We start from the raw sequence: 12,412 nt of genomic DNA on the forward strand, positions 1-12,412 counted from the left end.
TAGGGGGTAAGGGGGGATGAAGAATTTCCCTATGTTTTAGGTACTTGGGATAAGAGTAAAAACTTGAAGTTCGGTATGATTGTACGATTTCGTTAGCATTACCGAAGTAAATCAGTAAAAATAAAAATTTCCAACTTTAGAGTGGTTTTATGGAGAACTAAAAAATCTTTCCCATGTTATTTATATGGGACGTCTTCTACACCCCAAAATGTTTAGGCACTTCTGGCAGGATTAGAATGATGAAACTTGGCATCATTGTAACCTTCCGGGACTAACTGACAGGAAAATTGCCAAAAGTGATTATTTTTAAGGTGTCTAAAGGGTCCCATGTTATTTAAATGGGCGTTTTCTTGGGAAACAAAATCTTATTATTATTATTTTTTTTTAGATAGTTCAAATAGGAAAAGAAACTAGAAATTCGGTAGAATTTTGGGTTTAAGAGGTGCGAGGCTGTTAGCCGAGCAAGGGCGAGGGACTGAGGGTGGAGCCCCCAGCCAGCCAAAGGATAGTCATGAGTTTACTGAAAACTTTCAAAAATTAGAAATAAGAGCTTCTAGCTTCTATTATTTTTGTCACTAAGAAAATTGGGGAAACCTAGGCTCTCTCGTCCCCGGCAGGAGCTTCTTAACAGGACACTTCCAGGTCCACTTTCAGCGTCAAAATGGGAAACAATGCAACCAATAAATGAAGACATGAACTTGAATAATATGCTCAGTCACTGACCTTAAATTCATTGTGCTGTCTCGAAACATACAAGTCAATATCATTGTCCTTGAAACCCCATCAATTTGAATAAATTTTGTCAACAGAACCATAAATAAGATTTTTCGTGCCGCTGGAATAGAACCTGTTACCCATCATTGATAGGATGTAACCCAAATTACAGCACTTTTATTAATTTCATATGACATTTTGAAAATTTGGGGATGGTTGTAGTACCATAAGCCTTTCTTTAAATTCAGCTCACAGTGTTGAGTGAAAGCAAAGGTACTGCCTCTCCCCCCCCCCCCAGAAAATTTTTGGTGGGCACGTTTATGGTAGCTGCTTTCCACAATGCACTTGAAAGAACTCCTAGTATTGATGTATATAATTGGTATGTCAAAGAGAATATACACGTGAAAAAATCTGTGAAAGGATTGTATCAGAAAAGTATTGCTTAGAACGCAATGAAGGTCAGTGCTATTCTATGTTGAATGTAGGTCTACATCTACTGCATTGTACAGTACAAACGAACAACGAAGCAATAATTGAACAATATCTTGTTTTGTTGTACTTAATAATGAATTGTTAGTGGTGAAGTTAAGAAGACCCTGGAGGGGCTAGACACCCTCAAAAACTTGGCTCTCCAGCAAGGGCGCCGATCCTGGAGGGAGCGAGGGGGCCCGGGCCCCCTAAAGCTGATGTGGACTCCCCTTATTGTATTTTTAAGAATATATAATATTTGGCATAATTTGAATGCAATTTGTCTTAAAATCCTCATATATGCCTTCTGCATCTGAATGGACCCCCCAAATTTATAGAGAAATCGGCGCCCTTGCCCTGCTCAGCAATGGCCATATTGCAACTAATTAAAATATTGAAAAACTGAAAAATACTGAACAATACTGTTAACTTGTGCTTTCAAACATTTCAAAACTATTTTGTAAAGCATTTGCAGTTATGTATAATTCCAAAAGTACCAATCTTTGAGTTGAGCACTAAGAAAAAAAAAAATAGTTTATTACAATGAACCTTAAGTAGGCCTATAATTTTTGTTATAAAACAATCTTGTGGTTATTTTATTTACATTTTTCTTTTCTATTCAGAAGTATTTTCACTTTGTTTACATGAAGCTTCAAGAAAGAGAACTGACTATATACTCCATCTCTTTTCCTGAAACCCTCGGAAACCTCAATCAGGATTTGCTTTGAAATTAAATGGGTAAAAAGTATAAGATTATTTGTTATTTCGCTTATTTCATAGCACAAATAACTATTTGGCCCTTCCATTACTTATATGTTCATATTTGAAGTGAAAAATAAGTACTGTACAGTAAAAGCTCTTCATTCGCGGGGTATATGTTCCATAAATATGCCGCGAATACAGAAACCGTGAATACGGAATGGTAATTTATATGGGATTATAGGGGATACGTTCCTAGGTGACAAAATAAATAAAAAAAAAAAAACAAATACATATATAAAACAATCAATTTACTGTAATTGAAGTTTTTGACCATATTGATTAATTATTATCTTCAGGCTTAGGTAATGGTTTGAAGAATTTTGTAATTTTTTCTTGCTTGGCAGTTTTAAAAGCTCCTTCAATTCAGACTGATATTCAGCACTGGCATTAGCAATTTGCCTCTTAAAAATAAGACTTCGTTCCATAGATGGATCAATTTTCATAAAGAAATCACAAAGCTCATTTGCCATTCTTAAACCTTCACTAAGATTTTTCAAATTAAATGTCACGTTTCCAGTGCTTGTTGAAGCCTCTTCTTCAATGGGCTGTGAATTTAACATTTCCTCCAAGTCGGTTTCAGTCAAATCTTCATCTTGCGATTCAAGCAATTCCTGAATGTCACTTGATTATATCTGTTCGAACCCATCTCGTCCTATTCCATTCGCAATTTCGGCTATGTTTGCAGTCAAAGTTTGAATTTGCACACATTCTTCGTCATTTTCCGCAGTCAGAGCAGGCCACAGTTTTTTCCAGCATGACTTCAATGTGTGTGGCTTCAGTTCTTCCAATGATTCTTTTATGTTTACGATGCGTTTTGCTATGTCAAATTTCTTCCAGCATTCCATAACATTCATATCAGGATTTACATTCCATATTATCCAATACGATTTTGAAGGTTCGTCTAATGTAATAGAGCTTAAAGGCCTGGATTATTCCTTGGTCCATAGGTTGAAGCAAAGCCGTCGTGTTGGGAGGTAAAAATGTTACTTTCATATTTGGATGCATAGTTTCAAGTTCGCGAGGATGACCTAGTGCATTGTCCAAAACTAGAACTGCCTTAAAGTCTAAATTCTGTTTTTTTAAAATAAGTTTCAACTTCAGAAACGAAACAATTCCGGAACCAGTCACAAAAAATAGCGCTTGTAACCCACTCTTTCTTATTAGCACGCCAGAACACTGGCAGGTCGTCCTTGTTTTGATCTTTTAAAGCCCGAGGATTTAACGATCCGTAAAGCATCAGTGATTAATGACACAATCTCCAGATGCATTAGAACATAGCAGCAATGCAACTCTATCCTTTGCTGCCTTAAATCCAGGAGCAGACTTTCCGCTTTTAGAAATGAATGTTTTGTTTGGCATTCTCTTCCAAAACAATGCAGTTTCGTCTGCATTAAATACTTGCTCAGGTTTGTATCCTCCATCAGCTACTAAGTTTGCAAATTCTTCTGGATATCGTTCTGCTGCAGCAGTGTCTGCAGATGCAGCTTCTCCAACGATTTTAATGTTATGCAATGATTGTCTCACCTTAAATTTATTGAACCAACCTTCCGATGCTTGAAATCCTCCATCTGTACATTCACCACTACAACTACCATCAGGTTCTTTAAAATGAGCGTAAAGACGCTTTGCCTTCTCCCGGACCATTGGACCACTCAGGGGCACCCTTTTTTGGTTGCGGTTTTTGATCCATAATGACAACGCCACTTCCATTTTTTCTATTGCTGGATCACGAACAATTTTCGCTGACAGTGAAGTTGAAGCTACAGACGACCTTATTTTATCTTCGGATTTTTTTATCGATCGTACAGTTGATTCGTTGACATTGAATGAGCGTGATATGGATGCAAACGACTCTGCAAGGCGTAAACGATCAAGCATTTCTATTTTCACTTTAAGCGGTAACACAGATTTTTTTCGTGTCGAAACTCGTTTCTCATTTTTTTTAGTTGACATTACTGTATAAATTAGGAAGACAGCGGTAAAGACATGTTACTCGATCACGATTTTTGTAATGAATAGAAAGACGAAACAATAAAACACGCAAAGCGGCTCTTACCAAAGGACGGAACGTCTAATAATGTGGCTGCATTAAAAAATATACTTTATTCATTGAGTAATAAGGTTGCTTTCATTCTGTTTGTTTACATTCTCAAAAACACCGATCGCGGCGAAGGCAGTTTATGTCAAAGTCCGAGCCAATACAGCGGCGATATCATTTAACAACATACTTTAGGCAAAGTTGTAATAAGGTCTATTTTACATTTTATTAGTCCATTTGACGGCGTTTACAAAGGATATTGGGTTGGATACCTATTGGAATCCTTTTTATTATTATTTATGTATGTACTGATTAGATGCGCGAATAAAGAAATCTAGCCGCAAATATAGGAATTGGGTTGCATTTTTTTAATCCGCGAATAGTGAAAACGCGAATGAAGGAAGCGCGAATAAGGAGCTTTTACTGTAATAAAATGTAAGAATAACTATCACATGTACTCAGTATTTCAATTGCTTGGATTGCAGTTTTGTGTCTCTTTCAGTATCAAAGCCACATGCAGTTTTTTTTTCTTCAGAAAATGTCCTGGAGGGGGATAAAAATATAAGGGAGATTCCCAAGGGACACCCTTTGGAAAAAGACGTAGCCTGTACAAGAGTAACATGTAATGTTTCTTTATTCTGGAGTGTGGTTCCCCCCGCCGCCCTCCTTGGATGTTCGCCTGGAAGGGACATTGACTACACAAGGTGTAAACCAACATATTAAAGTGGAATTCATACCTCCATAATGCGTTCAAATTTAAATACTCTTCCCTTCCCCCAGAAATCGAAACTGGAACTCCATGCACTAGCTAGATGCAAGCCACTAAACCAGCAGCAAGGGCTCACAATATTTTTGGATCATAAGATCCAATATATTCCAGACAAAAATTTTCTTTTAGGTCTTATAACTGGAGAACTACATAGGCCTATAGTGTAGCCAAACCCAAATTATCATTTAACTCCGTATGATATGCTTATTCCGTAAAAAAAGAAAAATACGAAAATTCGATTTAGGGGCCGTTCAAAAATTTTGTGGTCCCTGATCCAAAAATACGTCAAAAGATCCAATATATTGCAACCAAAAATTTTCTTGTACGCCTTATATCTGGAGAACTACATATAGTGTAGCCAAATCCAAACTATCACTTAATTCAGCATGATGTGCTTATTCCGAGCCAAATACAAAAACTCGATTTAGAGGCAGTTCAAAAAAATTGTGGCCCCTGATCCAAAAACTAATTGTTGGCCAAGATTGCAATCTTTTAATGCACTTTTTGGATCATTCCTAAAATTCTTGGCCAAGATCGCAATCTTTTTTGATCCATTATTTTTTTGATCATTCCTAAAATTCTTGTTTAAAATACTATTCAACAAATTCTGTATTGTTTTGTAAAATGTCGATCACATCTCCTTGCCTCAACAAAACTTTTATTAAGGAATGTTAGTAAATATAAATCCAGTAATTTTTAAAAGTTGTCAACATATGGTCAGGAGCAGAGAACAATTGACATAAATGAACCAGAACTCAAAGTGTTAATTAGTATAACGAACTAATAAAAGATAACATATAGTTCATACTTACTGCGTTTTAAATTACAGTAAATGCGAAAACTAAAAATGAGACGACTTTTTCAACATTTTTCCACTGAGTATTTGAGTAACTACAACTCCATACGTACAAATCGTCTACTTCTACCCTTTTAGATAATAAAAATGCAAGAAGCTTGTTTTATGTTTGTGGGATTAAGTTCAATAACACGTTGTTTATCATTCAGACAGGCCCTGACATTTTATGCTCGTCTATATTTGTATAGCTGCTCTGAACTAGTATTTTTCACCACTTCGTAGGATGTTTCTTTGTACGTGGAAAAGGAAAATATGCATTGTTCAATCAGAGAAGATTAACAAATGATTTATGAACGGATCTTGTTAAAACTAATAGCATCATACCACCAAAGAACGAACTTACTTCAAAATGCAAGAAAACCGACTAAAAAGACTACGGTTAAAATAATGCAGAACCGAAACTGTAGTTTTTATCTTTTTTTTTTCTACCTCTTTTGCACTGACTCATTTTGTTTGCGCCTGAGATTAAACGAATATGAGTGAATCTGGTTAAAAAAAAAAAAAAAATAGTGAATACCAAAGACACGTGAAAACTAGCAATATAGTACTGTGGTTTCCGCATGACGGGCCATGATGCAAAGTACATCATTGAAATGGAGGGGGAAGGGGTAGGATTGAGAAAAAAATAGTTAAAGCATTAGTAACTACTCATATACCGGTACCTTGGTAACTACTATTTGCCTCACTTAAGTAAGCTTAAAAACAATGAACTCAAGGTTAATAGAGTAATAAGGTTAGATCATATCGCAAAAATAATGCTAAATAGGCTGGTGATATTGCATCACTACAGGAGCAAAACGAGAGAAGCGCACAGCCACAGACAGACGATGCTCGGCGTTTGTAGAAGAGATAACGATATTAATCGTTGTGTACCTTTTCTTCTGGGTAGCTAATTGTTTATTTGGGGCTTCAGTTTAGTTGACAAAATGTTCTTCTTTAGGTTAAAGTTGACTTTTGAATCTTATTGTTCCTATTTATGTACTTCATGTGGAATAGGCTAATTAATGGTTCATGCACATTAGGATATTTTCACTTATTGTTGCAAACATTTTTACTTTTTTTAAAATTATTATTGAATATTATGTTGCTGCCATTTACATACTTAAAACTCAGCTCGAAAATATTTCTTTTTGTCACCCATTTCTCTGATCGAATTGGAGACGACTATCGGTACCGATTTCTTGGCCGCAGAGCATCAGGTATGTCCAGTTGCGTACGCAGGAATTTTTTCCGGGGGGGTCCAAATCAATATGAGGATATTTTATATTAAAATTCCTAAAATTGCCCCTAAAATTAGGCTAAATTTACACAAAAGTCGAAATTTCGGGGCGATCCGGACCCCCAGGACCCACCCCCTGCGTACGTCCCTGGATATGTCATATAACAAAGCAAAAAAATTCAAGCGAATGCAGCATATTCAAATTCCAATCAAACTGTGGCGGGTGCGGGCTCCCGTATCTGCCCAGGATCGGCGCCCGTGGATACCACCTGACATCCAGGATCGGCACGTGACACAGAAACTCTACCAGATTCTTAGAGGTTTTATCTAACTGGGAGGAGAAATTAAATGAAATCTCTCAGTTTAATGTACCACGTTCATGACCATTGGGCTAAGGGAGAATCGTGAGTAAAGCAAATGAATGATGGAAGAATTGGTGGAACGCGAATGTGGGAGGAAAAGGGAGCACCCCGAGAAAAACTACGAACACGATGTTGTACACCACAAACTTCCTGACCGGGGATCGAAGAACCCCATGCACCAGAGGTATAAGCGTTCTACCACCGTGCCATCATGCACCACCTAATTGGGAGGAAATACATCTCTGACTAATGTATCCAGAAAGATATGGAAACTTTTTCGCTCATTTGATATGTTGGAAACACTCAATGAAAACTGTAAGCTTGTGGCACACAAGAGTGTCTTTGCTTTTTTTTGGGTGGGGGGTGTCTTCCATTTCCTTCCATACCTCATTTTACCAATTCCTTCATAACCATTTATTTATATTAATTAGCTGTCTCCTTAAGGTTGGTGTAAAGGGACAAGCTTTGCCAATAAATATCACTACAGTCTTCGTATCTCTCATGTAGTTTTTATCTTTCATGAGAATTCACGATTTTTTTTTTTTTTTTTTTTTTTTTGCAAGGTTCAGCCTAGAGACTTCAAATTTTTAGAGAAGAAACTTCATAACCTATTGAAGTCAACAATCCGTGCCGATTTTTTAAGTTAGAATTTTCTTCATTGTTGAAACAGTTACACCGTATATTGGTAAAGGCTTGAATATCCATTTCAACAATCAAGCCATTCCAACAATGACGAAAATTCTAAATAAAGAATTGGCACGAATTATTGCCTTCGATAGGTTACAAAGTTCCTTTTCTAAAAATTTGAAGTCTCTAAGATTGAAATTTGTAAGAGAAATCGTGAGTTTTCGTGAAAGGTAAAAAATACATGAGAGATACGAAGACTGTAGTGACATCTATTGTCAAACTTTTCCCTTTAAATCAACCTTAAGTCTATAGGGTTAGGAGGGAACGTAAACTTGAAAGATTTCATTTTCTTTTTGTTTGTTTGTAAATATGTGTTTGTAAAAGAATGGTATACTATGCTTGTACCGGAGTACCCTCGTGGCTATATGGTCAGCGTGCGCACCTTCGGCGCGGGAGATCGGGGTTGACTTCCGGTTTGGAGTTCATATGGTTTGAATTCTACCTTAAGCAGCAGGTCTATGACTCATATGGCCTCACTGCTGAATGAAACAAACTCTCATAAGACAACAACTATATTTACACTTCTAGCTTTCTACTGTAGTTAGCACATACCTGGCAACAGTGCAGCGAGTTATTCTTTTTATGTCGACTTCTGTAAATCCATAATGTACACTTAACAACACAATACGATACACTCTTTCTTTTATTTATTCTTTTTTTATTTTTCTTTTTTTACTTAAATTTGACTTAAACACAGTACGGTAACACCCACATATACTAATGTGGCAATGAAAATCGAGATTACTGTAGAGCCTACTTGCCCATCTAATCGTTATTTGCACTGATTAAAACAAACAAAAAGAAAGAATGAAACGTCTGTCTAAACTATTTCAAAGTATTAATAATATTTGATTATAGGATAAGTTGCTCTCATCATAAAGATTTCTAGATTTGCACGAAAGATAGCAAGGGAGGCTTTAAGATTTTAATTTTGGGTAGGCCTGCTCTCCCACTTATGGATACATGTACACGATTAATTGATTAATGACAGTAGGGAATTACTTTTACAGTAGTGGTTGATGCTATTTGTTAAATAATTATTTACCATTAATGTAAATAGTGAAAAATATACTTACTCTGCATTGTGTTTTTAAAGAAGTGATCAAAACTCGTTGTAGTTTACTCGTACAAAAAAAGTGTAGGATCTTTTACAGTGTGTATTGCCCTATTCATGGTTGCTGTCAGGGGTAAAAGTGAATCTGAAAGGGTAAGGGAGACGCATGAAGTCACGCTGTCCCCCGTGCCAATCTTTGGCCATTGTAATTTTTTTAGGAAGTGGAGGACGCCATAGATATTTTTTGGAAGTGAGGTAACAACGTCCCCCCGCGTTTCCTCTCACTTTTACCCCTGGTTGCTGTAGCATAATGTAAACATATTTATTGACAAATAAAAGAATATTTTGAAAAGTAAAAAATTGTATATTAACCCTTATTCTTAATTATTGATTTATAAGGATAATCATATCGTGTGAAACAGTTTGCAATAGTTTTTACATCGAAGTTTTGATGTTTCATTAATTAATTAAAAGCCTACTTATTCTATACATTATTCGGCGTAAGCTCTAAACTGCGATAAACAAAGCCACGTGAAACTAAATCTCGCTGATTTGCTGTTGTCCTACCGACGCTTGTACTCCTCCGCAAAATAGTTCATGTGATTTCATTATTACTTTTACTATGAAGCTTCATATAAAACTGCTATATTATTATAAATGACAAAAATATAATACGGATTATCTAATAATACTGCAATCGAGTGTGGCTAATGAAACAATAGAAATAAACACTACGCATGCGCAGTAATTATGACGCCAACTCAACTGTAGACGGGTGTTCTGCTTTTAAAGTCTGAAAGATGACTGGCATGAATCCCGGTTCCACGAGTGTTGTGGTGAAACACCAACAAGGCAAACCTTTACTCACTAAGCAACAATTGTTTACGAGCTAAATTCAAATACTATTTTAAAAAATCTTTCGAGTTTCTTTTCTTTCTTTTCTGCTGCTGCTGTATCTGGACAACACGAGACAGTATTGTCAAAATGCACGTGTATAATTTGCTCCTCCCCGTGGAGGTGGGAGTGATACATCACTAGCCAATCGTATTTGTGACAAGCGGAAGGATACAAATATTTTGTTTATCGGAGTTTAGAGCTTACGCTGAATAATGTATAGTTGAAAGAATATGGTGATAGAAAATAATTATATCATTGTCACGATAACCAATCAACACATTACACCTCCACACTCAATATACATTTCTTTATTATACTTAGCAGTCATTGCAGTTTGTGAGTTTAATCAACATGGTTTATCATATCGCACTTGTCACTGTAAATCAATCATTGTAAGATTAGTTTCCACTATTTTAGCATACTATGAGCCCTAGTTTTCACATAATTTTGAAGATATACTGCTATCATTATATACAGAACGTGTTCATGTTGCAATCAATAAATGTTCACTGCAAAACCTGTTCTTATGGATCACTATACTTCAAAATTAGTAGAAAGTCAAAATGTTTTGTCCGTAAGACGGCCACGTTTATTGCGGAAAACGTCACCTGCTGAACACTGAAAGCTCGTTCCGCTCCATCCAGCACGTTTTGAGAGAATCAACTGTTGTGTGAGGCGAGGGCAGCATTTTGCAGCATTCAAATCAGTAACATTGTTCGGTTCTGGTTGTTGCAAGTCAACTGTACTATCTTCATTGCAATTCTGGGAAGAAGTAGCCCGGTTTCCGTCTTTAGGCCCCTGTAGACTTGCTTTCTGAATTTCCTCCATCACAATAGATCTTGCTTTCGCTTCTGTTTCAGGGTCCAGGATCCATGAATGCTGGAACTTTGGATGCAAACACGCAGCCAATATCAGATCTCTTCTCCACCATACTGAATTGAATCTCTCATCGATTGCACCAATTAATGATTGCGCTAGTGGTGTGCAATACTCCATTGTTTCTTTTTTCTTCTTGAGGAGTCTTCTTGGCAGACTGAACATGAGAAGCAATAAACCCATATACGCATTATGTTCCCCTTAAATGGCATCAAGAATCTGAGCAGGAGGACCCACGACGCTACTGCAGTACTCAACAATAAACTTTATGTCGTGTTTTCTAAACCTTGAGAGACCTAAGCGATCGCAAATGACATTCATCGTTTCGTTCTTTTTAAACAAGAAGAGTCTTTAGGCACAGGAACGCACTGTAGAAGGAATTCCAATGAGTTGCATTCAGAATTTGTAAATACTTTCCAAGATCATCATGAGATATTGGGATACTGCTATGCTTATTCCACAAAGCGTAACAGTGGTTGTGTGGATCTACTTTGTAATTTATTGATTACGACCACTTTCAGAGTTTTCTACATTCTTCGTTGCTATTAAGTTCATTGTATAAGCAGCACACCGCTCATGGCTTGGCAAAATAATGTCTCCCGTTCTGCCCTCTTCAAAATTGGACGCAGTTCAATAAAATTCCATGACCTCATCTTCACTCTCGCACTCCTCCTCTTTCCCACTGTTCGAAGCAGGACGAATAAATTTGAAAAATGCCTTTATAAAGTTTGAGCTATTGTCTGTAATTGTTCAAACAACCTTATTGCGAATAGCATATTCTTGGTGTATCTTCTCAATTTCTTTCGCACACGACATCAAATGTTATATGGCCTTTGATTAGTCCGGAAGCTAGAACTGACAGTTTTCTTGAGAGAGTAGTTGGGTCAATCCAGTGGTATGTCATACCGAGAAAACATCTGTTATAGGATTTCCAGCAACCTACAGTAGTAGCTACGTAAGGAACATCCACAAGTATTCGCATTAACTCCTCTTTTTGTTCAGTTATTCCCTTCTCGATCCTTGCACAAATCTTTCGACACATTACAGTTTTAATAGGTTGCAATACTTTAATCAGTCCCATAAACTCTGGCTTTTCAACTGTGCTAAGGGATGAAGACCTTTTGTAACAAAATCAATAATAAGCTTATCAACTGTTTCTTGCGTACAAGCCCGTCTCCCTTCACACTCTGCCAGCTTCATTTGCTTCATTGATCACGTTGAATTAACCGATTCCGATTGCTCTCTTTTCGACAAATTCTTTGGTCCTTCAACTTTGTATGGAATCCATGGATGTTCTGAAAGAAACCAAATAATGTTCTTATCAAGTTCAATTAAATAAAATATGAAGATCGTGTTATTATCCAGTTCAAAATCTCTTGTCGTCGCGAATTCTGTCGAGGAAATCGAAGCTTAAAATATATAAAACAATAATCATGAATGTTGTTCTGTATGGTTGCGAAACATGGTCGCTTACTCTGAGGGAAGAACATAGACTCAAAGTATTTGAGAACAGGCCCGTATCCAGGGGGGTCTAGGCCCCCCCCTAAAATTTTCACGGTAGGCTTGCAAATGAACTATATATGGTGATGAACTATAATATTTTTGGATCGGGCCCCCCCTAACTTCAGCCCCCCCTACATTTTTGGGCTGGCTACCGGCCTGTTTGAGAACAAGATCCTGAGACGAATATTCGGACCCAAGAGGAATGGG

General features: G+C 36.9%; 1 protein-coding gene across 1 annotated transcript in view; it reads right to left on the reverse strand.

Moving 5' to 3' along the window:
• The window catches only part of LOC145679678 (sodium- and chloride-dependent glycine transporter 1-like), an 85,081-nt gene extending 79,147 nt beyond the window's left edge, over window positions 1-5,934 (reverse strand). Inside the window, exon 1 of the mRNA XM_081750252.1 lies at window positions 5,564-5,934. The gene's annotated coding sequence lies outside the window, so the exon portion shown is untranslated. The remainder of the gene's footprint in view (window positions 1-5,563) is intronic.
• Window positions 5,935-12,412: the final 6,478 nt, after the last annotated feature.

The sequence above is a fragment of the Thermobia domestica genome, chromosome 2, assembly GCF_964235325.1.
Source record: "Thermobia domestica chromosome 2, izTheDome1.hap1.1, whole genome shotgun sequence".
Lineage (NCBI taxonomy): Eukaryota > Metazoa > Arthropoda > Insecta > Zygentoma > Lepismatidae > Thermobia > Thermobia domestica.